The 27543-nt window shown below is 48.7% G+C and overlaps 1 protein-coding gene and 1 long non-coding RNA gene across 3 annotated transcripts in view; one reads left to right on the forward strand and one right to left on the reverse strand.

The window, feature by feature from the left end:
* LOC146796757 (uncharacterized) overlaps nucleotides 1–25280 on the reverse strand; it is an 82527-nt gene extending 57247 nt beyond the window's left edge. The window contains exons 1-2 of the long non-coding RNA XR_014969667.1: nucleotides 25227–25280; nucleotides 2973–3078 (exon numbers count right to left, since the gene is read on the reverse strand). This is a non-coding gene — a long non-coding RNA (uncharacterized LOC146796757). The remainder of the gene's footprint in view (nucleotides 1–2972; nucleotides 3079–25226) is intronic.
* Nucleotides 1–27543, forward strand: part of PRKCB (protein kinase C beta) — a 1047370-nt gene that overhangs the window by 35665 nt on the left and 984162 nt on the right. The gene's annotated exons all lie outside the window — the stretch shown is intronic.

The following is a 27543-nucleotide window of genomic DNA, read 5'->3' on the forward strand; positions in this document are numbered from 1 at the left end:
AGAGCGCGTCTGACCTGCGACTGACTGGGGCAGAGCGCGTCTGACCTGCGACTGACTGGGGCAGAGCGCGTCTGACCTGCGACTGACTGGGGCAGAGCGCGTCTGACCTGCGACTGACTGGGGCAGAGCGCGTCTGACCTGCGACTGACTGGGGCAGAACGCGTCTGACCTGCGACTGACTGGGGCAGAACATGTCTGACCTGCGTCTGACCTGCGACTGACTGGGGCAGAGCGCGTCTGACCTGCGACTGACTGGGGCAGAGCGCGTCTGACTTGCGACTGACTGGGGCAGAGCGCGTCTGACTTGCGACTGACTGGGGCAGAGCGCGTCTGACCTGCGACTGACTGGGGCAGAGCGCGTCTGACCTGCGACTGACTGGGGCAGAGCGCGTCTGACCTGCGACTGACTGGGGCAGAGCGCGTCTGACCTGCGACTGACTGGGGCAGAGCGCGTCTGACCTGCGACTGACTGGGGCAGAGCGCGTCTGACCTGCGACTGACTGGGGCAGAGCGCGTCTGACCTGCGACTGACTGGGGCAGAGCGCGTCTGACCTGCGACTGACTGGGGCAGAGCGCGTCTGACCTGCGACTGACTGGGGCAGAGCGCGTCTGACCTGCGACTGACTGGGGCAGAACGCGTCTGACCTGCGACTGACTGGGGCAGAACATGTCTGACCTGCGTCTGACCTGCGACTGACTGGGGCAGAGCGCGTCTGACCTGCGACTGACTGGGGCAGAGCGCGTCTGACTTGCGACTGACTGGGGCAGAGCGCGTCTGACTTGCGACTGACTGGGGCAGAGCGCGTCTGACTTGCGACTGACTGGGGCAGAGCGCGTCTGACCTGCGACTGACTGGGGCAGAGCGCGTCTGACCTGCGACTGACTGGGGCAGAGCGCGTCTGACCTGCGACTGACTGGGGCAGAACGCGTCTGACCTGCGACTGACTGGGGCAGAACATGTCTGAACTGCGACTGACTGGGGCAGAGTGCGTCTGACCTGCGACCGACTGGGGCAGAGCGCGTCTGACCTGCGACCGACTGGGGCAGAGCGCGTCTGACCTGCGACCGACTGGGGCAGAGCGCGTCTGACCTGCGACCGACTGGGGCAGAGCGCGTCTGACCTGCGACTGACTGGGGCAGAGCGCGTCTGACCTGCGACTGACTGGGGCAGAGCGCGTCTGACCTGCGACCGACTGGGGCAGAGCGCGTCTGACCTGCGACTGACTGGGGAATGGGGTGCAAATGTACACAGCTGGTTTGCCAAGGTGCTCGTAATTATCCTTTATTGGTACCATATCCGCAGGGGCACATGAATGAATGTGCCAGATAGAGGTGGGTGTGAAACCTTTATTAGACTCGAGATTGATGCGCCCCCTGAGGACACCCCAATATAACTTTCTAATGAAAAGTGCGGAAAGAGAAGTGTCCCTCTCTGGAAACCAGTGTTGGCGCCCTCAGTGTTCTTAGGTTTACCGTCTGCATTGGACAGGGGTGACTTTAGTGATGGCACGCAAGGCACCCTGACACACTCACCTCTGTGACCTTCGACTCCAAGCTTCTCAAAGCCACCCAAGTCCAACCTCTTGCTGAGGTCAGCAGGAAATTCAGGTCCAAGTCCAGCCTCTTGCTGAGGTCAGCAGGAAATTCAGGTCAAGTCTGAACTGAGAAACCATCCTGGGTCACTGTTAGAATAAGTGCCCTGGGCCAGTGCCTTGAAGCCGTCTTGTGTGTGCTGTTCACCTCTTCATTATCAACTAAGGTCAAGACCGGCGGATGAAAGTTTAATAACAGGAAAAAAAGGCCGAAAGACGGGCCCTCCAAGGGCGACCAAGGGGAGGGCTCTAGGCAGCCGCGGTCCGTGCAGGTAACAGCGGTGGGGCCTGGTAAGGGGGATTTCGAGGGACGATGCAGACGGAAAATTAAATAAATCATTAATTTATCCATTCTGCATCGTCCCTTGAAATCCCCCCAGCCCCGGCCCCTCCGCTGTTACCTGCACGGTCCGCGGCTGGCTCCAGGGTGGTTGGTAAGCCTTCACAAAAACTTGACTACACAGCTGTCGTTTTGATGTTGTTTGAAACCCTCTCTCAGGTGGCAAATGCTGTAGTATTTTGGTGCTATCCATGGTTTTGGTTTTTATTTCTAAACCTTGCGTCATTGGCTCGGCTGGGGCCTCTGAAAGAGACTAAGCCAGTATTGGGGTTGCTTGAACATGCTCCTGCCTGTGTTAATGGAGAGAGAGAAAGATCAAGGTTCAGGAAGCAGAATTTGGGATTTATAATTCCTTGCAAGAGCAACCTTCAGGTGGCAGAAAGCAGGGCTTTTTTTGTTCCGGTGGGCACCAGCACTCATTTAAGGACCCTGGCACTTACTTTTAGGTCTGACCTATAAGACAACTATTTGTCTTGTCAGACTATTGTTTATTTTCTCACAAAAGCCATGCACCGTATACATACATACCCAGGGCTTTTGGCCAGCAGACTACATCCATTGGTCTGTTAAAATGTCCGTAACATTTTGCTTCTCCAACTGGAGCAGGAGGCCAGCCCACTTTACCTACTGGCTCTCTACACCATGAGTCACTGCAGAAAGCCTGTGCACAGTGTCCACATACGCGTAAACATAGCTCCTTTCTGTTCAGTTACTCAGCTGGTTCAAAGGGGCCTTTTTGTTTTATTTATTTTTTATATTGGCTTTAAATTTTGGCTGTTTATTTTTCCTGCGCTGCTTTTTAAAGTTTGTTTTGAAGAGTTTAAGTTGCATTGTAACATTGTAGCTTCCTGCGATCACAAATAATAAAACTGATGGCACAGCTGGAAGGTGTGTTAAACAGTTGCATAGCTTAATACTTTAAAATGTCGAACTTTTATGCGATTATACGGCAGCCAACTTTAGATGACGGCATATTTTTTTTTATTTTTCAGTTTGTGTGGCCTGTACTTGCAATAGAAAATAAATAACAATAAACGTACCTCCAGCTCGCTTACGCCACACCTATTGGCTTTGCCAATGCTTGATGGAGACTGGGGCTTCATTTTCATCCATGTACTTTGACCCAGAGCAAAACAGAAAGGGAACCTGTTAGAGTGAGATAAAGAGACAGGAAACGTTGCATGGTGGAAGAAAGAGGCGCGAGATGGAATCAAGACTAGACGCCTTGATATTCGTCAACTATTGCATTTGGCAGCGCAGAAGAACAACTTTGGACCCCCCCTCCTTTATTAATTTTATAGATATTTATGTTTTTAAGGACTGGCAGAATGTATTTACAAACAGATAAACACTAACTCAGTCTGAATTCTTATAAAGTCAAGTGCTTTATTTCAACATGTTTAATCTTTCTCCTGCACTTGGGATGAGAATCTATTGTGCATGGCATTTCACAGTTTGCATGTTTTTAAAAATAGTAATGTAAAAAAAGTAGTACCCAGAGTGTGTGCTATTCTCACCCCCAGCTCTTGCCCGGGTGTAATTTGTCTCGTGGCTCCAGCTTGTTATTGTTGCCTCTGCTTTGTTATTGGCGACCCTGCTGTGTGAAATAACCAGTATTTATTGTCTCTTCCCCGCCGAAGGCTCTGCGTTAATATGCTGCGCTTCTCCACAACCGTTTTTAGGTTATGAATTGATTTTGTTTTCGCTACGGTCATTTAGCGCCTTCTCTCTATATTATCAGGGCTCGTGCCAGGAACTGGTCTGTAACCATGGATACGTATTTGGGATGGGGATCGCGCGGCTCGGGCGGCGTACAAGACTGAATTTTGACATGTGCAGGGCGGTGGGGCGGGGCCGTGCTAGACGGAGGGTTGGCAGGAGGAATAACTTCACGTAGGCGGGCTTCTCCCCGCGGCCTCCGTTTCACTGCTCGCCATGGGTGGCGGCTCCTTGCGCGGGGCGCTCGCTCTGGTAGACACAGCGTGTGTTTATATCACGGGTCTCCAACTTTTTCTGTACTAAGAGCTACTTATGTTTAATGAAAATCATCCACATTCCATGCAAGATTACCAGCTGTGAGCACCTCAGTGCATCGGGCAGGATTACCAGCTGTGATCACCTCAGTGCATCGGGCAGGATTACCAGCTGTGAGCACCTGCCCGATTACCAGCTGTGATCACCTCAGTGCATCGGGCAGGATTACCAGCTGTGAGCACCTCAGTGCATCGGGCAGTATTACCAGCTGTGATCACCTCAGTGCATCGGGCAGGATTACCAGCTGTGAGCACCTGCCCGATTACCAGCTGTGATCACCTCAGTGCATCGGGCAGGATTACCAGCTGTGAGCACCTCAGTGCATCGGGCAGTATTACCAGCTGTGATCACCTCAGTGCATCGGGCAGGATTACCAGCTGTGAGCACCTGCCCGATTACCAGCTGTGATCACCTCAGTGCATCGGGCAGGCTTACCAGCTGTGAGCACCTCAGTGCATCGGGCAGTATTACCAGCTGTGATCACCTCAGTGCATCGGGCAGGATTACCAGCTGTGAGCACCTCAGTGCATTGGGCAGGATTACCAGCTGTGAGCACCTCAGTGCATCGGGCAGGGTTACCATCTGTGATCACCTCAGTGCATCGGGCAGGATTACCATCTGTGAGCACCTCAGTGCATCGGGCAGGATTACCAGCTGTGAGCACCAGCTGTGAGCACCTCAGTGCATCGGGCAGGATTACCAGCTGTGATCACCTCAGTGCATCGGGCAGGATTACCAGCTGTGAGCACCTCAGTGCATCGGGCAGGGTTACCATCTGTGATCACCTCAGTGCATCGGGCAGGATTACCAGCTGTGAGCACCTCAGTGCATTGGGCAGGATTACCAGCTGTGAGCACCTCAGTGCATCGGGCAGGATTACCAGCTGTGATCACCTCAGTGCATCAGGCAGGGTTGCCAGCAGTAATGTCAAAAAGGATTTGTCAATTTGGAATGCCTCTACAAGGTTAATATATGACAGCCATAGCTGCAATGCCCCCGTCACCGAGGTAATGTCAGTAATAAGTCTCCCCAACACCATGTGATTAATCACTCAAATATTCGCTTTCATTTAATTTTTTAAACAAAGCTATTTTTCACCAACCATCAGCATAGCAGTACAGAAAATACACACATTTTCGTCTCTAATGCACACTCTCATATACAGGAGACCTACTTAGCGAAAGCTGGAGAGCTACCAGTAGCTCACAAGCTACTCGTTGGAGAAGCCTGGCTTATTTTGTATCATAAGATCTGTAAAGTGCTTTACACTGTCTGTTGAGTGCTGAAGCGCACTTTCAGATGGGTAGCACCCTACATTGTGAAAAGGGCATGATTGGCAGGATATTGTATTTGTTGCGATCCTATGTGGAAAGTGTTTTCGGAAAGACTAGAGGGGTATGTCGTAGGACCAATGGAAGGCCGGTAACCAGGGACAATGGACCGCCTACCTTCTCCCGTCCAATAATGCGCTCCCCTGCTAAAGGCTGCTACTCTGATCTCCAGTGAGTTGGAGGTTTTGCCATCTCTCCCCTCAAATAGAGGTTGGCATTTCAAGTTTTATGAGTTCATAAAGGGCCCCATTACGAGTGGCCTTTAAATTCCTCTGGGCCTAGTAGCAGAAGTTACCGGGCCCATGAGAATTGTGTTGTGTGTTTCCCGCAAAGACTCTGCATTTAAACTTCCCCCACCCTCGGTATTACCAGGACCTCCGGTGGCAGTAGTTCTGGGGCTGGGAAATAGCAGGCTTTTCTAAGGGCCACCTCCAAGCATGGCCTAAGAGCCCTGCAGGAAGCTGGCGCCTTAATTCCGCACTGGTAAATGCCGACACCATGTGTGTTTTCCGGTTTCGAGATGCACATACTCAGAATGTGCAGTCTATGACCACACTAATTCCACTAGGTATAGCCAAGAGAAAAGAATGTATGTACAACTGGTAGGAGTTGTAATTACCGCAACACACACAACCCTAGCCCAGGGGCAAACTCCTCTTTCTGCCAGAATCAGGTTTTGCGGGTTCAAGCAGAATGAGAAAGCCCTGTAGCTTTATTTTAGTGCTGTTCTGTTTTTGGAAGCACTCTGTAGTGCCCATGCAGGCGCCATCCCAGTGCACGTCTTGAGTCTGATTTGTGAGTGTAATTTGGAAAGGAAGGAGCCTGGATATAAATAAACAGTAAGGCAGCTTCCACGTTGGTCTGTGATGGTCAGGAGCACAGCTTGTATGACTGTTCCCAAGAGAGCAAGGGGTACAGAGGGGGTGGATGTGAGGATGCAATACACCCCCCTTGGCCTTCAGAATGGCTTATCCTGCACCTTACTCCTAGCATAGAGGTGGAGCACTGGAATTATACAGCACTGGAGGTTCATGTTATGTGGCGGGGTTGACTAAATTATGCGTAACGAGAAGAAGGCAGGCTATGTGGCATAGTGCACCACATTCTACAACCCTATCGTTTTGCTCCATTCTCATCTTAACACTCATAAATACTGTGTAGTAAAACCTTAAACCTCTATTGTATCAGTTTAACTCCAGAATACAGCAATCAGCAATTGAAGGGTGAATTGCCAACCTTTGCAAAGGGTGTGTCATTGTGCAGCACCAAGTGTGGTTCTATTTTCAGTAACTTGTAATCCGTTTGAGGTAGAATCAAAGTTGTTTTTTGGTAAAAGCTACAAATGATGCCTCAGATGGTGAATTATGTGGCAAAAACTGAATATCCATAATTATGTGGTAAACTGCTGCAAAATCACAATATATGTTGGCCCTAATGGGCATCCTCTATTTGATGCTGTCTGGTCACACTTTAGGTTGTGGCAGCCATTTTGGCACGCCAAGGTGGGAGTCAAAGAATTACAGAGCCAGAACCTCGATCACAAGTAAAAGCACAAACATGGGTTTATCTTCATTTTTAAAAATCGAATTCCACATTAAAATGTGCATTGTTACATTTATCATTTACTTGCCACAGTTGCCTATGTTTTTCTGTGTTTTAGAGTGTGCCCACAAAGGTAACCTGTCTGTCACTCTCTCATTACATTTATTTTTCTAGCGGCAAAACTGAATTCCATAGAATATATTTATAAAAAAGATATCAATTAATCAAAATCCAAATGTACTTTTTTCCCATAGAAGCTAATACTCTTAGGCTGTACATGCCTTCAGATGACGTTATGATAAAACACACAGATGTGCGTTGAAATATCTTACCAAAAGATTTGTATATATATGCCTTCCTAGATTTTTTTCTTTTTTGTTAATAAATAATTTAGGCAGAGGATCACACCCTGGGTACTGTGCTATCACAGGAGCAGCAAGACTCCATCCTGAAGTCTGTCCTCCATATTAATGATCTTAGTCATTGACACAGAAGAAAGACAACTTCAGAATGATGAATATGGGACATCTAACTTCCTCACGTGACTCTTTTTGATTGCACGGTCTCACGTTTGCCAGACTATCACCATTTAATGTGGTAATCTGATGGTTGCCTAATTAGTTTAAACTCATAATCTATTCTCCAGAATTATTCATCTTCTGTGTTCACCTCTTTTGTGGGTCTCAGTATGGCTAATATCCAGTGTTTTTCTCTTCTATGGTGGGCTCCATTTTTAGGTCTGGCTTGCCAGTGCATCTGTCAATTCACCACGTGGTTAATTTGTAAAATACAAAGTGCCTGGGCTCTCCTCAGGAGGCAGCGCTAACTGGAGTAATGTACTGGTGCAAACTGCCTCCTGACTAGAGCCCCGGCACTTAATATTATGGAGAGGACTTGGCCTAATGGCTAGAGTTACCGATTTCGGAGCTGGGGAGCCGGGTTCGAGTCTCTGCGTGGCTCAACATCCTGCGATTGTGGGGCAAATCACATGCCTTCCAAATGAGTGTGTCCTTAACTGGTGCTATACACACACCTGTGCTGAGGATTAGGTGCTGGTGCTGAGCACCAGAAAGCACCTGCTCAAATTAAGCACTGAGTTCACCTATGTTACCAATTCCTTAAATGTGAACAAGTACGTTTAGGCTCTGCCCGGCCAGTATTTTCTCTTACCTCATGCAACTGGCTAATTGAACTATTATTTCACCTTCAGTGGAGTGCTTGCATTGGAGTGCATGAGGGACTATTTTAAATCTTGCAAATACACCGAATCATCAGGTAAAAATATTATCTCGTAGATTAACGTGTATACAGACAACAACTTTGTTTTCGCTGCAGCAAGCTTTTTTTTTTTTAATGTGACTGAAAGTTCAAGCTAGACCTATTGGCTTTGCCAGTGCTTGTTATTGTAATGATTTAATTGCGCTCTCAGGTGTTCAGGGCCAATGAATTTCTAATTTAGGGCAGAGCTTTTTTCATGTTCTTGTAATCTGTCTTAAAGGCGTAGCTTTTTGTCACTCGTGTACTCGGAGCTTTGTTCTCTTAAAAAATAACTTATTTTATACAATATTTCATACAAAGCTTCCGCCTTTTATACGCACATTTGAGCCACTGTTGCCTAAATGAATGTTATTCAATTCACTGCCCTTAGAAGGATGAAAGGGGAGCCTGCTTTGCTATGAGTAAAACATATATAATATTGACATATATCACATATAAAATATTGATGGATTCCAATACCAATATTTGTGCATGAAATTGAGCTTCAGTGGAAGGCTATAGTTGACACGTGAGACTCCTGCACATATAAGAAGTCACTGTTCTTTATACCTTATTATGCACAGCATATTCTCTATTACGTTGGGCCCTAGTGAGTTTCCTGAATTAAAATGCTACAGTTTGTCTAATGCACATAAATAAATGATGGGGAATACCATGGAAGTCGCTGAATAAATGTATATTAAATAGATGCATGTGAATTCTGTCATGTGACAGATTCATGAACTCACAGAGTGCCTTTCCAGAAGAGCGGTGTGATCTGGTTCATGGGTGCACTGTACCTTCTGGCATGTATCTGTGTTTCATGGGCGCAGTAATTACAGTACCGGAAGTCTAGAATGTATCTGCGCTTTACTGGCAGAGGTAGCACTGGCACCTGAATTCTGCCACATAATTGTGTTTCATGGACATGGTAAATGCTTGTTAATGGTGCTGTGCACAGAACCGTCATGTATTTGAATTTTGCCACATAACTGTACGCAACACAGGGGTCTGTACCTGAATTCCGCCGGGTATGGGTATTTCTTAGGCTTAGTAAATGCCTGCCCTTCATTCTACTGTGGCATGGATCCTGAACTCTGCCATGCATGCCTGTTTCATGGGCACACTCAGTACATGTTGCCAATCAATTCTGTTGTGTTGGAGTTCATGGGCACAGTGCGTACCTGCACCTGGAAGGCCCAGTCTGTACCGCTTCGCTGACCAGAAACCTTACCCGGCTGTGCCAGACCACCACGCATTCTAATTTTTCCCAGCTGCGGACTTACATCTATCGGTGTGAGCCTCTTCTGAATGGACTTAGAACCAGTTCATGATCGGTACTTTAAATCCAAGTAAAGGTTGAGTCCATTTTGAGTTCTGGGCGATCTTGACTGACTGACTATGATTGAGGAATCTTTTAGTGCCTTTTCTGTCTTCTCCCAATGCCAGTCTTGGAGGCTTTTCAGTGGTTTCCCTGCCCTGATGATGACCTGTTGCATTGTTCAGTAGGGCCGAAACACTGCCTGCCAGCACATGATCCAACATAACTTACAGGATCCCATACTTGACCCGCCCTTGCCTTGACGAATGATTTGTAGGACTGATGTACTCAAAACATTTTTGGGGGACACCCGGGCATAATGATATTTCTTATGCTTTTTGGTGGGTTATTTTAGGTTATCACTGATGCGTTTCCACAAATGCCCTGTGCTACCCACATTGCCAGTTTGTCACAGTATTATTGCATATGCGATGAGAAATACAAATACATTTGTTGTACTTGGGTACGGGTTCATAGATTTACTCTTGTGAAACAGGTTTCTTAAAAGAACTATACACATATTTAAAGGAATCATGTTGTTCATTAACCTAGTGTAAACACTGTTTTTCTTATATTGCACTTGAATTTTGGTATGAGACCTTTAAACTTCTCTCTGCGCTGTAATCTTCTCCCCTGCTCTGCTGTAATCGCTGTCCTCCTGGGCATTTAGAAAGTTGCCCCTATCTCTACCTGTTGGAGATGATGACGGCTGTGACTTGCTCCTTGCTTGCGGTGAATATTGAAGGTCCTCCGTGGAGAGTACCTGCTTCCTACTCATGTACCGCGCACTGATAACGTTATCAAAATGCCAAATAAAAACATAAATGTCTCTGTTTCTTGGGTACTATGAGGACTTTCCATGAATTCTGAGGTGTCTCTGTTTCAGCGGCACAGAATGTAACTGATCATGAATTTTGGGGTGTCGAGCTGTCTTTTATGGTATAGCTGTGTTTTATGGTATGGTAAGAGGATAGACCTCAATTCTGTGGTGTGAAGCTGTACTTTATGGTATGGTAAGACGATGCACCTCACTTCTATGGTGTGAAGCTGTGTTTTACGGCATGGTGAGAGAATGCCCTCAATTTTAGGATGTGAAGCTGTGTTTTAGGAGAATGCACCTCAATTTTGGTGTTTGAAGCTGTATTTTATGGCATGGTGAGAGGATAAACCTACATTCTGGAGCGTGAAGTTGTGTTTTACGCCAGAGTGAGAAGATGCACATCAATTCCCTGGTGTGAAGCTGTGTTTTATGGTAAGAGGATGGACCTCGATTCTGTTGTGTGAAGCTGTGTTTTACGGCATGATGCGAGCTTGCAGCTCATTTCTGGAGTGTGAAGCTGTGCTTTACGGTAAGATGGACATCAATTACGGCGTTTGAAGCTGTGTTTTATGGTATGGTAAGAGGATGGACCTCAGTTCTGTTGTGTGAAGCTGGGTTTTAAGGCATGGTAAGACAATGGACCTTAATTATTTTGTGTGAAGCTGTGCTTTACGGTATGGTAAGAAGATGGACCTCAATTATGGTGGTTGAAGCTATGTTTTAAGGCATGGTAAGAGGATGGACCTCAATTCTGTTGTGTGAAGCTGTGTTTTACAGCATGGTGAGAGAATGCTCTCAATTCTGGGGTGTGAAGCTGTGTTTTATGCTTTTTAGGAGGATGCACCTCAATTTTGGGGTGTGAAGCTGTATTTTATGGCATAGTGAGAGGATAAACCTACATTCTGGAGCGTGAAGTTGCGTTTTACGCCAGAGTGAGAGGATGCACATCAATTCCCTGGTGTGAAGCTGTGTTTTAAAGCATGGTAAGAGGATGGACCTCGATTCTGTTGTGTGAAGCTGTGTTTTACGGCATGATGCGAGCTTGCAGCTCATTTCTGGAGTGTGAAGCTGTGCTTTACGGTAAGATGGACATCAATTACGGCGTTTGAAGCTGTGTTTTATGGTATGGTAAGAGGATGGACCTCAGTTCTGTTGTGTGAAGCTGGGTTTTAAGGCATGGTAAGACAATGGACCTTAATTATTTTGTGTGAAGCTGTGCTTTACGGTATGGTAAGAAGATGGACCTCAATTATGGTGTTTGAAGCTATGTTTTAAGGCATGGTAAGAGGATGGACCTCAATTCTGTTGTGTGAAGCTGTGTTTTACAGCATGGTGAGAGAATGCTCTCAATTCTGGGGTGTGAAGCTGTGTTTTATGCTTTTTAGGAGGATGCACCTCAATTTTGGGGTGTGAAGCTGTATTTTATGGCATGGTAAGAGGATGGACCTCAATTCTGTTGTGTGAAGCTGGGTTTTAAGGCATGATGCGAGGTTGCACCTCATTTCTGGAGTGTGAAGCTGTGCTTTACGGTAAGATTGACATCAATTACGGCGTTTGAAGCTGTGTTTTATGGTATGGTAAGAGGATGGACCTCAATTCTGTTGTGTGAAGCTGTGTTTTACAGCATGGTGAGAGAATGCTCTCCATTCTGGGGTGTGAAGCTGTGTTTTATGCTTTTTAGGAGGATGTACCTCAATTTTGGGGTGTGAAGCTGTATTTTATGGCATAGTGAGAGAGGATAAACCTATATTCTGGAGCGTAAAGTTGTGTGAGGATGCACATCAATTCCCTGGTGTGAAGCTGTGTTTTAAAGCATGGTAAGAGGATGGACCTCGATTCTGTTGTGTGAAGCTGTGTTTTACGGCATGATGCGAGGTTGCACCTCATTTCTGGAGTGTGAAGCTGTGCTTTATGGTATGGTAAGAAGATGGACCTCAATTACGGCATTTGAAGCTGTGTTTCAAGGCATGGTAAGAGGATGGACCTCAATTCTGTTGTGTGAAGCTGTGTTTTAAGGCATGGTAAGAGGATGGACCTAAATTCAGGGGTGTGAAGCTGTGTTTTGAGGCATGGTAAGAGGATAGACCTCAATTCTGTTGTGTAAAGCTAGGTTTTACGGTATGGTAAGAGAATGCCCTCAATTTTGGGGTGTGAAGCTCGGTTTTACAGTATGGTAAGAAGATCGACCTCCATTCTGTTGTGTGAAGCTGTGTTTTATGGTATGGTAAGAGGATGGACCTCAATTCTGTGGGTGGTGTGAAGCTGTGTTTTACAGTATGGTAAGAGGATGGACCTCAATTATGTGGCACGAAGCTGTGGTTTACGGTATGGTAAGAGGATGGACCTACAATTTGGGGTGTTAAGCTGTGCTTTACGGTATGGTAAGAGGGTGCCCTCAATTCTGTGGTGTGAAGCTGTGTTTTACGGGATGGTAAGAGGATGCACCTCAATTATGTGGCATGAAGCTGTGTTTTATGGTATGGTAAGAGGATGGTCCTCAATTCTGTTGTGTGAAGCTGTGTTTTACGGCATGATGCGAGGTTGCACCTCATTTCTGGAGTGTGAAGCTGTGCTTGACGGTATGGTATGAAGATGGACCTCAATTACGGCGTTTGAAGCTGTGTTTCAAGGCATGGTAAGAGGATGGTCCTCAATTCTGTTGTGTGAAGCTGTGTTTTACGGCATGATGCGAGGTTGCACCTCATTTCTGGAGTGTGAAGCTGTGCTTTACGGTATGGTGTGAGAAGTTGGCCTGGTTTATGATGCTCACTAGTTAAAGTGATCACCTTGTACCATGCCAAGCAACCCTTATGGTGTGGTTGTAAGTCAACCTTTTCGGACTAGCTGCCCTAGTGGTAGCGTAGGCTAAGCAGTCTTTGAGGCTAAACTCTTGAAACGTGTTAAGCCAGCTGTTTTACCAAATGCAACCCCCTTTTATACCAATGAAAGGACACCACACAGATATATATTCAAAATATATATGTATTTATTTCTCAAAGTAACCCCTAGTCTCTTTATGAGCACAGGAGCACAAATCGTCAAACAAGATTACAGTAGAATACACAGAAGTTGCACTTTATATGGATAGGCCCTGGTGGCCACTCGAACCATATACTAAAATAGTGGTATAAGTACCACGAACAGAAAAGGGAAAAGGCCTAGGGCCTCTAGAATCGCTGGGCCTACAAGGAGCTAACTTCAGTTAGTGACCAGGAGGTCCACGGGTGGCGTGTGCAGAGCAAATAGTCACACGCGTGCTCCCATAGGTTTCAATGGGTGCGTAAAAAGTACAAAGTTACTGCAAAGAGGATCTTCCGGATGGACTAGGAACTCAAGATTTGGAACACAGGCACTAGAGATGTAATACTACACTTGGGCACAGGAGTGCCAGCTTTACCTCACCCACAGAAAAGCGGGTGCATAGGCCTCGAAGTGCGTCGGGTTTCTTCTATCTGTTCCGTGGAGCCTGAAGACAAAGATGCTGCAGGCGGTCGGTCCGGGAGAGATGCAGTGGATCCAAGAGTGGATCGGAGATGTTGAAGACCTGTAAGCAGAGGGGACAGTGTTCACAGTCACTAGCCAGTGACCAGCGTGGCACCAGGTGGGTACCAGGCAATGTCGGGTGCAAACAGGAAGAAAGGTGTAGCTTGTCTCTGCAGCCACGTGGTCCCTGGAGGTCGACGACGTCCAGGAGTCGAGTCACGAGCTGTCCCACGCAGGCTCTCGCTGTCGGCGGTGTCGGCGACTTGATCGAAGCAAACAAGCCTTGGCAAAAGCAATTGTTGTAGGAAAAGGAAATAAGCTGATGGTTCTGACCAGCAAGGTCAGAAGGACTGCTCCTTTGGAGGGGAGCAAGGGCCAGTCTGGAGCAACCAGACCAGCGGTGTATTTCTTGAAGTTCGTCGCCAAGATGGCTACTAGCCAGCGGGCCAGCAACCGGTTAGGCGCGTCGAGTGGCAAAATGCAGAAGGGCCCCACGCAGATCGTGGAGATGCTGGAGGGCTCACCTTTGGTGCAGATGCTGCTCGGGTGTTGGGCTTCTCAGATCCCAAAGCACAACTTGGAGGGAGCCTCGGTTGTTGCACTTGTCAGCTTGTCGTAGTCGTTCCAAGATGGCTGGCTCCACGTGTCTCGGTGCCTCCACGGGTCTCCTCTTTTCAGGGACTGTGAATCGGGCGGTGAGAGGTCTGGAGGTCCAGGTCTTGTCAGTCTCTGGGCTCGGGCTCCGGCGGGAGGCGGCGGCAAAGCAGACGTTGATTCGCTGGATGGTGCTTGCGTTAGCAAGGTGGTCACTCCCTGACCACAGGGGAGATTGGCTTCAGTCCTCTGTGCAGCAGAGCGTCGAAGTTCCCGTCTTCTTCTTAGTGTTAAGTTGATTCCAGGATGTCTGAAGTCTTAGGACACAGCTCCTACCTTTAAGCGGATTCTAGGGGCCGGACTACCTGCTAGGTCCCTCCCTATGGGTGGGACCAGGAAGGGGGGTGGTTACACCCCCAATCCTTTGTCCAGCTCGCCCCAGGCCCGGGACTGGTGTGCCCCAGGACCGGTTTGAACTGGCATATGCACCGAGGCTCCTTGTGAGCCACAGGCATGTCTGGTTTCTTTCAAGCCCTACCTGACCAATACACAAAATCCTGTCTGGGGTGGTGCACGCACCTCCCCTGGCAGGAAACCCTTTGTCCACACCTCCCAAGCTGGAAGGACTCCCAGCAGCAGGAGGGCAGACTTGTGTCTGTGGTGGCAGCATCCATTTTGTGGAGCTGAGGCTATGTCTGATTTTACCCGGGTTTCAGGTACTGTACATGTCGTGTCCCTCTAGAAGGGTGGAATGCTAACCCCGTCGCCAGAGTTGGCGAGGGGTTAGTATTCCAATTCGTATGACACCTTACTCGACATGTTTTGATAAAGCCAAACCAAAGATAGCATTTAACCGCGAGGTTCATAATGCACTTAAGAGTATATGGTATGACGATATCTGGAAACAGTAGAAGGAAGTTGTTCCGACCACTGCAGACAGGCTCAGCTCATGCCAGAGCACCATCTCACATGGAACCAAGCACTCTGCCTTCAGGATTGTTAAGGCCTGCCATAGGAGTGACTTATAGGTTACCATGTGTCCCATTTAAGGTTAGGTATAGGTATACTACACCTTAGTAAGAGGTGATTACACCAACTTACCCCAGCTGAGTGATCCGCCAGTTGTGTCAAATTGTTAGGCCAAGCCTGGGGTGGCATAATACATGCTTCAGCCCCTGGCAGGCCTTGGGTACACCAATGCCCTGGGTACCTAGTGTACACCGGTACAGGGGCTGACAGGGTGATCCAACCAATTGGGTATGTACCTAGGGTACATGGAGTCCATTTTAAAGAGAGAACAGCCAGGCTGAGATCCTGAATAGCAGGATCTCAGGCCAACTAAGTCGAAAAACCAGCTAGACACTAGGCAAAAATTTGGGGGTAACCATAGTCAGATATCCACCTTCCTACACAACCCCCCCCCAAACGAAGGGAGATAAGGCTGACCTTGACCAGGTAAGCCTATATTGCCCAAGTGGCCATATAAGGAGGAACCAGCACTGGCATGGTTACCCCCTGTCTCATGGTCCACTAGGCAATCCCTCACCCTAAGGGTATCAGAGGGTCTCCACCATAGGGAATCTCTACCTTTGGTGTGTCTTGGCAAAGTAAAAGGCTGGTGTTGAGATGGAGTACTGAAGTGAGTGTCCTCAAAGTGAGGCCTCACCTTCCTCCAATCCTCCTCCACCATGGATGCCTTTCTCTCCTTAACTGAGTTGCACTGTGCTCTCAGGGTCAGCCTCTGGCTACCTAAAGCTGGAGGCTGGGTCCCTTTTGTGGGCTTACTGGAGGGTCAGGTCAGGTCTGGGGCCCTAAGGTCCCATGTTTGCCTGTACCCAACAGAATCCCTCTGGGGGAGGTCCCTAACTACCTGTAAAGGAGATCCCTCAGGAATGTGTTTACCCATTACCTGACTAGGGCTACTAGCCAGGCAATCCTCATTCTTTTGATGGGGGGGTTCTTGTGGACAGGGGCCCTCTTGGGGTCCACTGGCCTCCCTGACCTCTGCAGCCCTGGGCTGACTGAGGCAGGGTAGAGAGAGGCAGGCTACCTGCACCAGACTGGGTCCCACCTTGGAAGGGGCCACTGACATCAGAGGCTCTGCCAGGCCAGGCCTGGCTACCTCTGGGGCAGTTCCTTCACAAGGGGTGAGGTCAGCTCCCTGAGGAGGCTGACTTTTTCCTAATGTCTGGGGAGAGGGAGACTTTTCTTCCTCCCCACTACTCTCTGTTTGTGTGGAGTGATCCATAGTTTCAGGCTTCACTACACCTATGTCAGTCTGAGTATAGGCTGAGACCATTACAGCCTTGCCAACCTTTTCAGGGGGGCACTCAGTTTGTGTTTGAGCTGTGACTGTCACAGCTCTGCCAGTCTCTACAGGGAAGTCTGTCTGTGCCTGGGCTGTGGCTACCACTGCCCTTCCAACCTTTCCAGGGAGGAAATCTATTTGGACAGGGGTTGTGAATGGCACAACCCCACTACCCTTTTGTGAAAGGCCTACCATTTTGGAATGGGTGTCTTGTTCAACTCCAGCCCAAGCTGAGAGTTCTAAGTCATTCCCCAGTAAGCAGTCTACAGGCAAGGTTGGGGACACTGCCACCCTTTTAGGGCCAGTGACACCTCCCCAGCTGAGACATACCTCTGCCATGGGATGACTGTTCTGTTTGCCATCAATGTTGGTCACCTGGTAGGAGAAACCAGGCAAAAGCTGCTCAGAGGGAACTAGCCAATGGGCCACCATGGTGATGCTAGCTCCAGTGTCTCTGTAGGCCTCAGCTTTTGTACCATTGATGTAGGGCTCCTGTCTGTACCTACCCAAAGTGTTGGGACAGGCAGTGAAGTTGGCAAACCCCATGCCACCATCACAGACAAGAGTATCTGCTGCAGGGGAATTGGCTAAGCCAGGGTCCCCCTGTGTTCCCCAAGTAAACCCACCCAAATTTTTGGGGGCACTCCCACCACCTGGGGGATTACTGCTGACAGTAATAGGTGGTGTGACAGGAGTAATTGGAGGAACAGTTTTGTTTGTAGCCCTTGGGCAACTGCTGTCAGTTTTCCAATGCCCAGGAGTTTTACACTCATGGCAGTAGGGCTTTTTACCTGTGGTAGAGGAGGGAGCTTGGGACCCACCACCCTGTGTGGAGTTTTGGGGCCCTGAGGAAGATTTCTCTTTTGCCTTATCCCCTCCCTTCTCTTGAGGTTTGGTGGTATCTTTCTTTTGGTCACCACCCTGATTCTTAGGCCTGATCCTGGTCCTGACCCATTTATCTGCCCTCTTTCCCAATTCTTGGGGAGAGGTCAAATCTGAGTCTACCAGGTGTTGATGGAGGAGCTGGTTTTGACAGTTACTTAAAATCTGTTCTCTCATCATCAAATTGTACAATCCTGTATAATCAGATACCTTACTTCCCAGCAACCAACCCTCCAAAGCCTTAGTGGCACATTCAACATATTCAGACCAGTCCTGAGTCTGTGTCTTCTGGGTGTCTCTGAACATTAACCTGTACTGTTCAGTGGTTAAGCCTAACCCATCAACTAGGACACTCTTCAGGACTCTGTAGTTTCTGACATCCTCCTCCCTAACAGTGAGGAGTCTGTCTCTGCCTCTTCCTTCAAAGGAGAGCCAGAGGATTGCTGCCCACTGGTCTTCAGGAACCTGCTGTACTTTGCAGGCTCTCTCAAGAGCAGTCATACATTTGTGGATGTCATCCCCACTTTTGTAGGGGGGCACAACCTTAGACAGGTTCCTATTATCAAAGACCCTATCTTTGCCCTTAGGGACAATGCTGCCACCAGTGGGTATAGACCCACTCTCTCTAGGTTGCCTAGCCTTCCTCAGTTTTTCTTCCATCAGGGCTACTTCTAGCTCCTGCTTCCTGATCCTCAGCTGGGCTTCCTGCATTCTGGCCTCATGTTCCCTCCTCTGAGGGGTGGTCAGTCTCCTTCTGGAGTGACCTTGAGAGCCTCTAGAGCCATGGGAAGCATTGGAGTCACCTGAGCGATTCCTTTGCCTTCCAAGCCCTGTGTTAAGTCCACTGGGGAGATCCAATGGGGTGAACCCACTGTCAGTCCCCAATAGCCTTAGTTTAGCTGGGCCAAGTATAACACTTGGCACTGGGCTAGTTCTCCCTTCATCATCACTACTTTCTGTATCCTCACCACTTTCCTCCCCTGTAGTATGATTCTCATCTAAGGGATGGCTATTGGTACTGGGTACCTCTGTAGCATCTTCAGAAGGGGGGCCTCCTGTTCCTGACCCTAAGGGGGCTAACTGGGAAGCTTTCTTGAGTTCTCTCTGATTCTCATCATTCTGTAAGAGTTCTCTGAGCTCAGCAGAGGTAGGGTTCTTGGGCTGTTTAAGGCCTCTAAGAGTTGCCAAATGCCTGAGCTCATTCTGATTAAGGGTAGCAAAGCTGGATGGTGCCCTCTGGGGGTCACTCTCAACAGAGATGGGTACAGTGGACCCCTCTGCCCCGGCCATTGCTCTTAAGTGTGGGTGGAGGTGTTGCAATCTACCTACACTTGGGTTTTCCTACTAAACCTATCTAGTAGTTGTAGTCAGGGTGTGCTACTCCCTTTGCTCTACAACAACTAAGTTCAGTAGAACTTATGTATATCTAATCTTGTTTTATATGTACCTACAGGTACCTATGTGATCTTTCAATTGGTAACCAAGAGATTACAATGGTAAAACACAGCAAGCTCAAATCCAACCGCTGCTCACCAATGTGAGAAGTTGGCCTGGTATATGATGCTCACTAGTTAAAGTGATCACCTTGTACCATGCCAAGCAACCCTTATGGTGTGGTTGTAAGTCAACCTTTTCGGACTAGCTGCCCTAGTGGTAGCGTAGGCTAAGCAGTCTTTGAGGCTAAACTCTTGAAACGTGTTAAGCCAGCTGTTTTACCAAATGCAACCCCCTTTTATACCAATGAAAGGACACCACACAGATATATATTCAAAATATATATGTATTTATTTCTCAAAGTAACCCCTAGTCTCTTTATGAGCACAGGAGCACAAATCGTCAAACAAGATTACAGTAGAATACACAGAAGTTGCACTTTATATGGATAGGCCCTGGTGGCCACTCGAACCATATACTAAAATAGTGGTATAAGTACCACGAACAGAAAAGGGAAAAGGCCTAGGGCCTCTAGAATCGCTGGGCCTACAAGGAGCTAACTTCAGTTAGTGACCAGGAGGTCCACGGGTGGCGTGTGCAGAGCAAATAGTCACACGCGTGCTCCCATAGGTTTCAATGGGTGCGTAAAAAGTACAAAGTTACTGCAAAGAGGATCTTCCGGATGGACTAGGAACTCAAGATTTGGAACACAGGCACTAGAGATGTAATACTACACTTGGGCACAGGTGTGCCAGCTTTACCTCACCCACAGGAAGCGGGTGCATAGGCCTCGAAGTGCGTCGGGTTTCTTCTATCTGTTCCGTGGAGCCTGAAGACAAAGATGCTGCAGGCGGTCGGTCCGGGAGAGATGCAGTGGATCCAAGAGTGGATCGGAGATGTTGAAGACCTGTAAGCAGAGGGGACAGTGTTCACAGTCACTAGCCAGTGACCAGCGTGGCACCAGGTGGGTACCAGGCAATGTCGGGTGCAAACAAGAAGAAAGGTGTAGCTTGTCTCTGCAGCCACGTGGTCCCTGGAGGTCGACGACGTCCAGGAGTCAAGTCACGAGCTGTCCCACGCAGGCTCTCGCTGTCGGCGGTGTCGGCGACTTGATCGAAGCAAACAAGCCTTGGCAAAAGCAATTGTTGTAGGAAAAGGAAATAAGCTGATGGTTCTGACCAGCAAGGTCAGAAGGACTGCTCCTTTGGAGGGGAGCAAGGGCCAGTCTGGAGCAACCAGACCAGCGGTGTATTTCTTGAAGTTCGTCGCCAAGATGGCTACTAGCCAGCGGGCCAGCAACCGGTTAGGCGCGTCGAGTGGCAAAATGCAGAAGGGCCCCACGCAGATCGTGGAGATGCTGGAGGGCTCACCTTTGGTGCAGATGCTGCTCGGGTGTTGGGCTTCTCAGATCCCAAAGCACAACTTGGAGGGAGCCTCGGTTGTTGCACTTGTCAGCTTGTCGTAGTCGTTCCAAGATGGCTGGCTCCACATGTCTCGGTGCCTCCACGGGTCTCCTCTTTTCAGGGACTGTGGATCGGGCGGTGAGAGGTCTGGAGGTCCAGGTCTTGTCAGTCTCTGGGCTCGGGCTCCGGCGGGAGGCAGCGGCAAAGCAGACGTTGATTCGCTGGATGGTGCTTGCGTTAGCAAGGTGGTCACTCCCTGACCACAGGGGAGATTGGCTTCAGTCCTCTGTGCAGCAGAGCGTCGAAGTTCCCGTCTTCTTCTTAGTGTTAAGTTGATTCCAGGATGTCTGAAGTCTTAGGACACAGCTCCTACCTTTAAGCGGATTCTAGGGACCGGACTACCTGCTAGGTCCCTCCCTATGGGTGGGACCAGGAAGGGGGGTGGTTACACCCCCAATCCTTTGTCCAGCTCGCCCCGGGACTGGTGTGCCCCAGGACCGGTTTGAACTGGCATATGCACCGAGGCTCCTTGTGAGCCACAGGCATGTCTGGTTTCTTTCAAGCCCTACCTGACCAATACACAAAATCCTGTCTGGGGTGGTGCACGCACCTCCCCTGGCAGGAAACCCTTTGTCCACACCTCCCAAGCTGGAAGGACTCCCAGCAGCAGGAGGGCAGACTTGTGTCTGTGGTGGCAGCATCCATTTTGTGGAGCTGAGGCTATGTCTGATTTTACCCGGGTTTCAGGTACTGTACATGTCGTGTCCCTCTAGAAGGGTGGAATGCTAACCCCGTCGCCAGAGTTGGCGAGGGGTTAGTATTCCAATTCGTATGACACCTTACTCGACATGTTTTGATAAAGCCAAACCAAAGATAGCATTTAACCGCGAGGTTCATAATGCACTTAAGAGTATATGGTATGACGATATCTGGAAACAGTAGAAGGAAGTTGTTCCGACCACTGCAGACAGGCTCAGCTCATGCCAGAGCACCATCTCACATGGAACCAAGCACTCTGCCTTCAGGATTGTTAAGGCCTGCCATAGGAGTGACTTATAGGTTACCATGTGTCCCATTTAAGGTTAGGTATAGGTATACTACACCTTAGTAAGAGGTGATTACACCAACTTACCCCAGCTGAGTGATCAGCCAGTTGTGTCAAATTGTTAGGCCAAGCCTGGGGTGGCATAATACATGCTTCAGCCCCTGGCAGGCCTTGGGTACACCAATGCCCTGGGTACCTAGTGTACACCGGTACAGGGGCTGACAGGGTGATCCAACCAATTGGGTATGTACCTAGGGTACATGGAGTCCATTTTAAAGAGAGAACAGCCAGGCTGAGATCCTGAATAGCAGGATCTCAGGCCAACTAAGTCGAAAAACCAGCTAGACACTAGGCAAAAATTTGGGGGTAACCATAGTCAGATATCCACCTTCCTACATATGGTATGAAGATGGACCTCAATTACGGCGTTTGAAGCTGTGTTTTAAGGCATGGTAAGAGGATGGACCTCGATTCTGTTGTGTGAAGCTGTGTTTTACGGCATGATGCGAGGTTGCACCTCATTTCTGGAGTGTGAAGCTGTGCTTTACGGTATGGTATGAAGATGGACCTCAATTACGGCGTTTGAAGCTGTGTTTTAAGGCCTGGTAAGAGGATGGACCTCGATTCTGTTGTGTGAAGCTGTGTTTTACGGCATGATGCGAGGTTGCACCTCATTTCTGGAGTGTGAAGCTGTGCTTGACGGTGTGGTAAGAAGATGGACCTCAATTACGGCGTTTGAAGCTGTGTTTCAAGGCATGGTAAGAGGATGGTCCTCAATTCTGTTGTGTGAAACTGTGTTTTACGGCATGATGCGAGGTTGCACCTCATTTCTGGAGTGTGAAGCTGTGCTTTACGGTATGGTATGAAGATGGACCTCAATTACGGCGTTTGAAGCTGTGTTTTAAGGCATGGTAAGAGGATGGTCCTCAATTCTGTTGTGTGAAGCTGTGTTTTACGGCATGATGCGAGGTTGCACCTCAATTCTGGAGTGTGAAGCTGTGCTTTACGGTATGGTATGAAGATGGACCTCAATTACGGCGTTTGAAGCTGTATTTTAAGGCATGGTAAGAGGATGGACCTCGATTCTGTTGTGTGAAGCTGTGTTTTACGGCATGATGCGAGGTTGCACCTCATTTCTGGAGTGTGAAGCTGTGCTTTACGGTATGGTATGAAGATGGACCTCAATTACGGCGTTTGAAGCTGTGTTTCAAGGCATGGTAAGAGGATGGTCCTCAATTCTTTTGTGTGAAGCTGTGCTTTACGATATGGTAAGAGGATGGACCTAAATTCAGGGGTGTGAAGCTATGTTTTGAGGCATGGTAAGAGGATAGACCTCAATTCTGTTGTGTAAAGCTAGGTTTTACGGTATGGTAAGAGAATGCCCTCAATTTTGGGGTGTGAAGCTCTGTTTTACAGTATGGTAAGAAGATCGACCTCCATTCTGTTGTGTGAAGCTGTGTTTTATGGTATGGTAAGAGGATGGACCTCAATTCTGTGGATGGTGTGAAGTTGTGGTTTACAGTATGGTAAGAGGATGGACCTACAATTTGGGGTGTTAAGCTGTGCTTTACGGTATGGTAAGAGGGTGCCCTCAATTCTGTGGTGTGAAGCTTTGTTTTACAGTATGGTAGGAGGATGAACCTCAATTCTGTGGCATGAAGCGGTGTTTTACAGTATGGTAAGAGGATGCACCTCAATTATGTGGCATGAAGCTGTGGTTTACGGTATGGTAAGAGGATGGACCTAAATTTGGGGGTGCGAAGCTGTGGTTTACGGTATGGTAAGAGGATGGACCTCAATTCTGTGGTGCGAAGCTGTGTTTTACGGTATGGTAAGAGGGTCCCCTCAATTCTGTGGTGTGAACATGTGTTTTAATATATTATAATTTTTTAATATAATTAAAGCATCGCGTGATGCTTTAATTATATTAAAACATTGCCTGCCTCATGTCCATTTAAGATAGGGGGGTCACGAAGGTTTGTTGTTCTAAAAGGTTTGGGAATGCTGTTTTACCTTGTGGTAAGAGAATGCCCTCAATTCTGGAGTCTTACGGGTGCTGTCTTCCATACAATGGAATTCGTTTGTATTTCATGGCATGGTCAGTAGACGCACCTCAGTTTTGACAAACACCTGTGTTTCATGAGCACAATGAATGGCTGTACATGAATTCTGGAGTGTTCTTTTTTGGTATAGTACATACTTCTTTTTTTTTTTTTTGCAGAGTTTTATATAGCTCGAACTTGACCCGAATCCAATCAGGTATCAGAGCGCTTTACATAGCATCAGTTACGTTACATGAGGACACACATTCATTTTTTGTTACGCTCGGGGAGTTTAGGTGATTTGCCCAGAATCACAGGATGTTCGGCGTCATTACCAAGAATCACAGGATGTTCGGCGTCATTACCAAGACTCGAACCCAGTTCCCCGGTCGAGCGCCCTAGCCGTTAGGCCAACTCCCCTCCCTCATACTTGCACCTGCATTCTGACATGTCTGTGTTTCATGGGCACAGTGCCCGCATGCATCTGAATTCTGACATGTGTCTGTTCCAAGGGCACATGGAGCGCCGCCTGCAGGTGAGTTCTAGCATGGATCTGTGTTTCATGGGCACAGTGCCCGCATGCATATGAATTCTGACATGTGTCTGTTTCATACATTAGGCACATGCTCCTGCATTCTGATTCGTGCCTGTTTCATGGGGAGAATCAGTTGCACATCAGTTCCGGCGTGGATCTGTGTTTCATGAGCACGGTAACCCGCAGGCATCTGAATTCTGACGTGTCTGTTTAATGGGCACGTTAGATGCATGCTCCTGCATTCATGCCTGTTTCATGGGAAGACTAAGCGCCTGCGCATCAGTTCCGGCGTGGCACTGTGTTCCAATGGGCACAGACAGTGATCCCTTGTATACACCATAGCGCTGTTTCATGGGCACAGTCATTGGCAGCGCGTGGATCACGGCTCGAGCCCGTGAGCCGTGCAGAGCACGTCCCCGCTGGCAGTAGAAGGCACCCCCCAGCAGGCGCCCCGCTCATTTGTTCATCAGGCCTCCCTACCTCTCCGATGCGCCTCGCGTGACACCAGGAAGGACCCGGAAATGAATTCCAGGAAACGACGAGGGACATTTGTTTCAATGAGGACAGAACAAATGGAATTTGCCGTCATGATTTCTTTTCTGTGAAATGCTAATCTGTTTGTTTACCCTGGCTGTTCTCACCAGAGAGGCAGCATCGCCCCTCTCTCCCCATTGCACTCCCCTCCCCCATCTCTATAGCGGGTGGCGCCGCAGGCACATACATACCTGCATTCCTCCCACGGAAAAGTCAGGGTGGAGGAAGAGTCCTGAAAACAAATGTCGCCGGCTGGCTCTAGCTTGTTATCATTCTAGGAAGCAGTTTAACCTCCCCCCCCCCCCCCCCTCCATGCCCCCGTCCCGCCTCTGCCTCGATTTCAGCCCAGTATTAGAGCTTGAAATGTTACTTGGGGTAGCCCTCCCTGTTTCTTCTCTCCTTACCCCAGCCCTATAGGCTTGCAGAGTTTTGTAAAACTTTACCAAGTGCCGAGTTCTTGAATTTTAATTCGTCTTTGCCAGCCCTTTGTGGAAGTGGGAAAACCTTCCTTCAGCCCCGACGGGCCAAGAGGGAGTGGGTGAACTGCTGTCCCTTTTAAAGAGCCACACCCCTTGCCTGGCCGAAAGCACCCGTAATATACCCCAACGTTCCCCGTGCCTCTTTCTATCATTCCGCCATCGCAGAGCTTCGGACCACCACACACTGTTACAGGGTTACAGCTCCCATACCCCCCCCCCCCCCCCCAGCCCCTCCGCCTCCCCACCCTACCTGCAGCCTGTGGGAGCTGGGTCCAGCCGCAGGATGTCTGGCCTAACTGGGGCGGGGCGTCTGCGGTTGGGAAACAGGGCCTAGTTGTTTGGGCTGCGAGCAAGCGGGACTCACAGCGATGCTGTAAGGCGTCACTTACGTTCACCGACAGGGTTGGATTGGGATCAGAAATAGGCCCGAGGCCCGGGGCCGGGCAGCCTAAAAAGGCGCCCCACATTTGCGGAGTGTGCCTTTTCCGAAAAGATTGGTGCAGTGTTTTTAGTACTATGAAAAGAAGGGGGGGGGGGGTGTTTCAAGCATGTTTTTTTTAACTTCACTGAGATAAAAAAAAAATGCAAATGTTTCCAGGACTCTTTGCACTCGGATTAGTTCGCAATGGGGAAGCACACCTGAATATGTGAGGCCACTTTTGCTCAGCCCCCGCCCCCGCCCAATCTGTAGACATACATTGGCCGGCCCAGAAAGAGAACGGGAATAACACCTCTGCCCGCTGGTTAAAGGGAGGTAACAGAGGCCCACCTGCCACCAGAAAGGCCGCTCAGGCCCCCACTGGGCCACTGGCAGCATCTGAACAGCAGAGACACAGTCTAATCCATCACCATGTTGGCCAAAAAAGTGGCCCACCGCTGCATCTCAGATACCGGCCCAATGCCCGAGTGCCCCTCTTACCAATCCAACCCTCTTCACTGATGCTAAATTTCTGGATGTAGAATGCAAACGTTTTATCTACGATCCTCTCTAGCTATTAACAGAAGGGGTGCAATGATGACACGACAAACAGGGAATATGTGAAAACGAAGGTTTTATTTACGTAAGTAAAGGAGCCCGCATACGTGACCGCACATTGGCAAGAAAGCCCCAACTGACCCACATAGGTCGAGGAGCGTTCCTTATAGCAGCGGGCTACAACATGGCGCTCCCCCAAATAACAACAAGTTTGAACACATATAAGACTGTGCACGCAGGTGCATGCCCAGAACAGTAGGAAACGGAGGCGCACGAAGGAAAACCATCACCTGTGCTGCAGAGCCCATGGAGTTCGGAGGAGCTCAGGATCTGCAGACTGGTCGACTTAGTTGGGGTGCCTGCAAATGCAGGGGCGTCATGCCTTCACTCCAAGGGAGGCGCACGAAGATGCACTTACAAAAGTAAAAACGGCAAAGAATGCGGCCACTTCAACACCGTGAGTACATGTTACAAGTGGACACCTCCAGAGAGGACCACCATGCTCCTTGCGGCCCGCCTCACAGACAAGAGACCGTCCTTCACCTCCATAGATTGAGAGCTAGGAGTGCCTGGCTGTCTCCAAGCACTTGACACTGTCACCTGTGACGTCTCCCCAGCCTGGGTACTTGCCAATCAATACGCCACACACAGGGCTTAGTGTAACGCATCATTATTCTTCAGCGTGTAACGCAAACTCTGCATTCAGTTCACTACACTCTAATGCTCATGTCACATTTCAACAGAGTCTACCAGGAGTCACAGAGTTACGTCCTTACAAGCTCACACAACACTACATCGTCCCCTTCTGTTAAATAAAACAAACTTTTTTTTTTTACAAATCTATAGCAGTAGAGCTCTTTAATGAGGCTGCGTAGCGCTTGAATCACACATCCCGACTGTGTCTTCAGAAGCTGGGTACAGGCAGTAGAAATGTCCATAACTGGTGTGGGTGATGGAGAAACAGCAGCAGTCAGTGGTTCTTCCCTTGTCCGTTCAATGACATCAGTGCCTGACGAGGGATGAGCCACATGTCAGAACTGCAAGGAGTCTTGCGTAATGGGCTTCCAAGCACCTTGGGCAGTCATCATGTGTCCTTTGCTAGACATAACATGAAATGGTTCAGCATCAAAAGGAGCATCAGACTTTCATTTTCTATGCTGACGAACAAACGCTCGATCTCATCTCGTAAACGTGACATCTCTTGCAGGTCGACGGTTGTCCGCATAAGCTTTAATTTTTCTTTTTCGATCCAAGACTTTCATGCGTGTTTCTTCCTCCGTATTTGCTCTTCTGTTGGTCCATTGAGCTAACTTGGTCGTCATGGGTCTCCCAAACATCAAAGTTGAAGTGCTTCCACCTGTGGTCGAGTGAGGGGTCAGCTATAGGCTCATAGAGTGGAATAAAAGACAGCTTTAAGGTCAAGTTTCTCTAGAACAGAACGCTGGACAGCTTTCTTTAGAGTACTCAACAAGGCCATTGGCCTATGGCCAAACTGGTGTGCTCATCTGATGCTTCACATTAAGATGACCAAGAACATCTCAAAACTCTCAACTGTGGAAATGTGGGCCGTTGTCAGACTTTAAGATCGCCA

Source organism: Triturus cristatus, chromosome 10 (assembly GCF_964204655.1).
Source record: "Triturus cristatus chromosome 10, aTriCri1.1, whole genome shotgun sequence".
Lineage (NCBI taxonomy): Eukaryota > Metazoa > Chordata > Amphibia > Caudata > Salamandridae > Triturus > Triturus cristatus.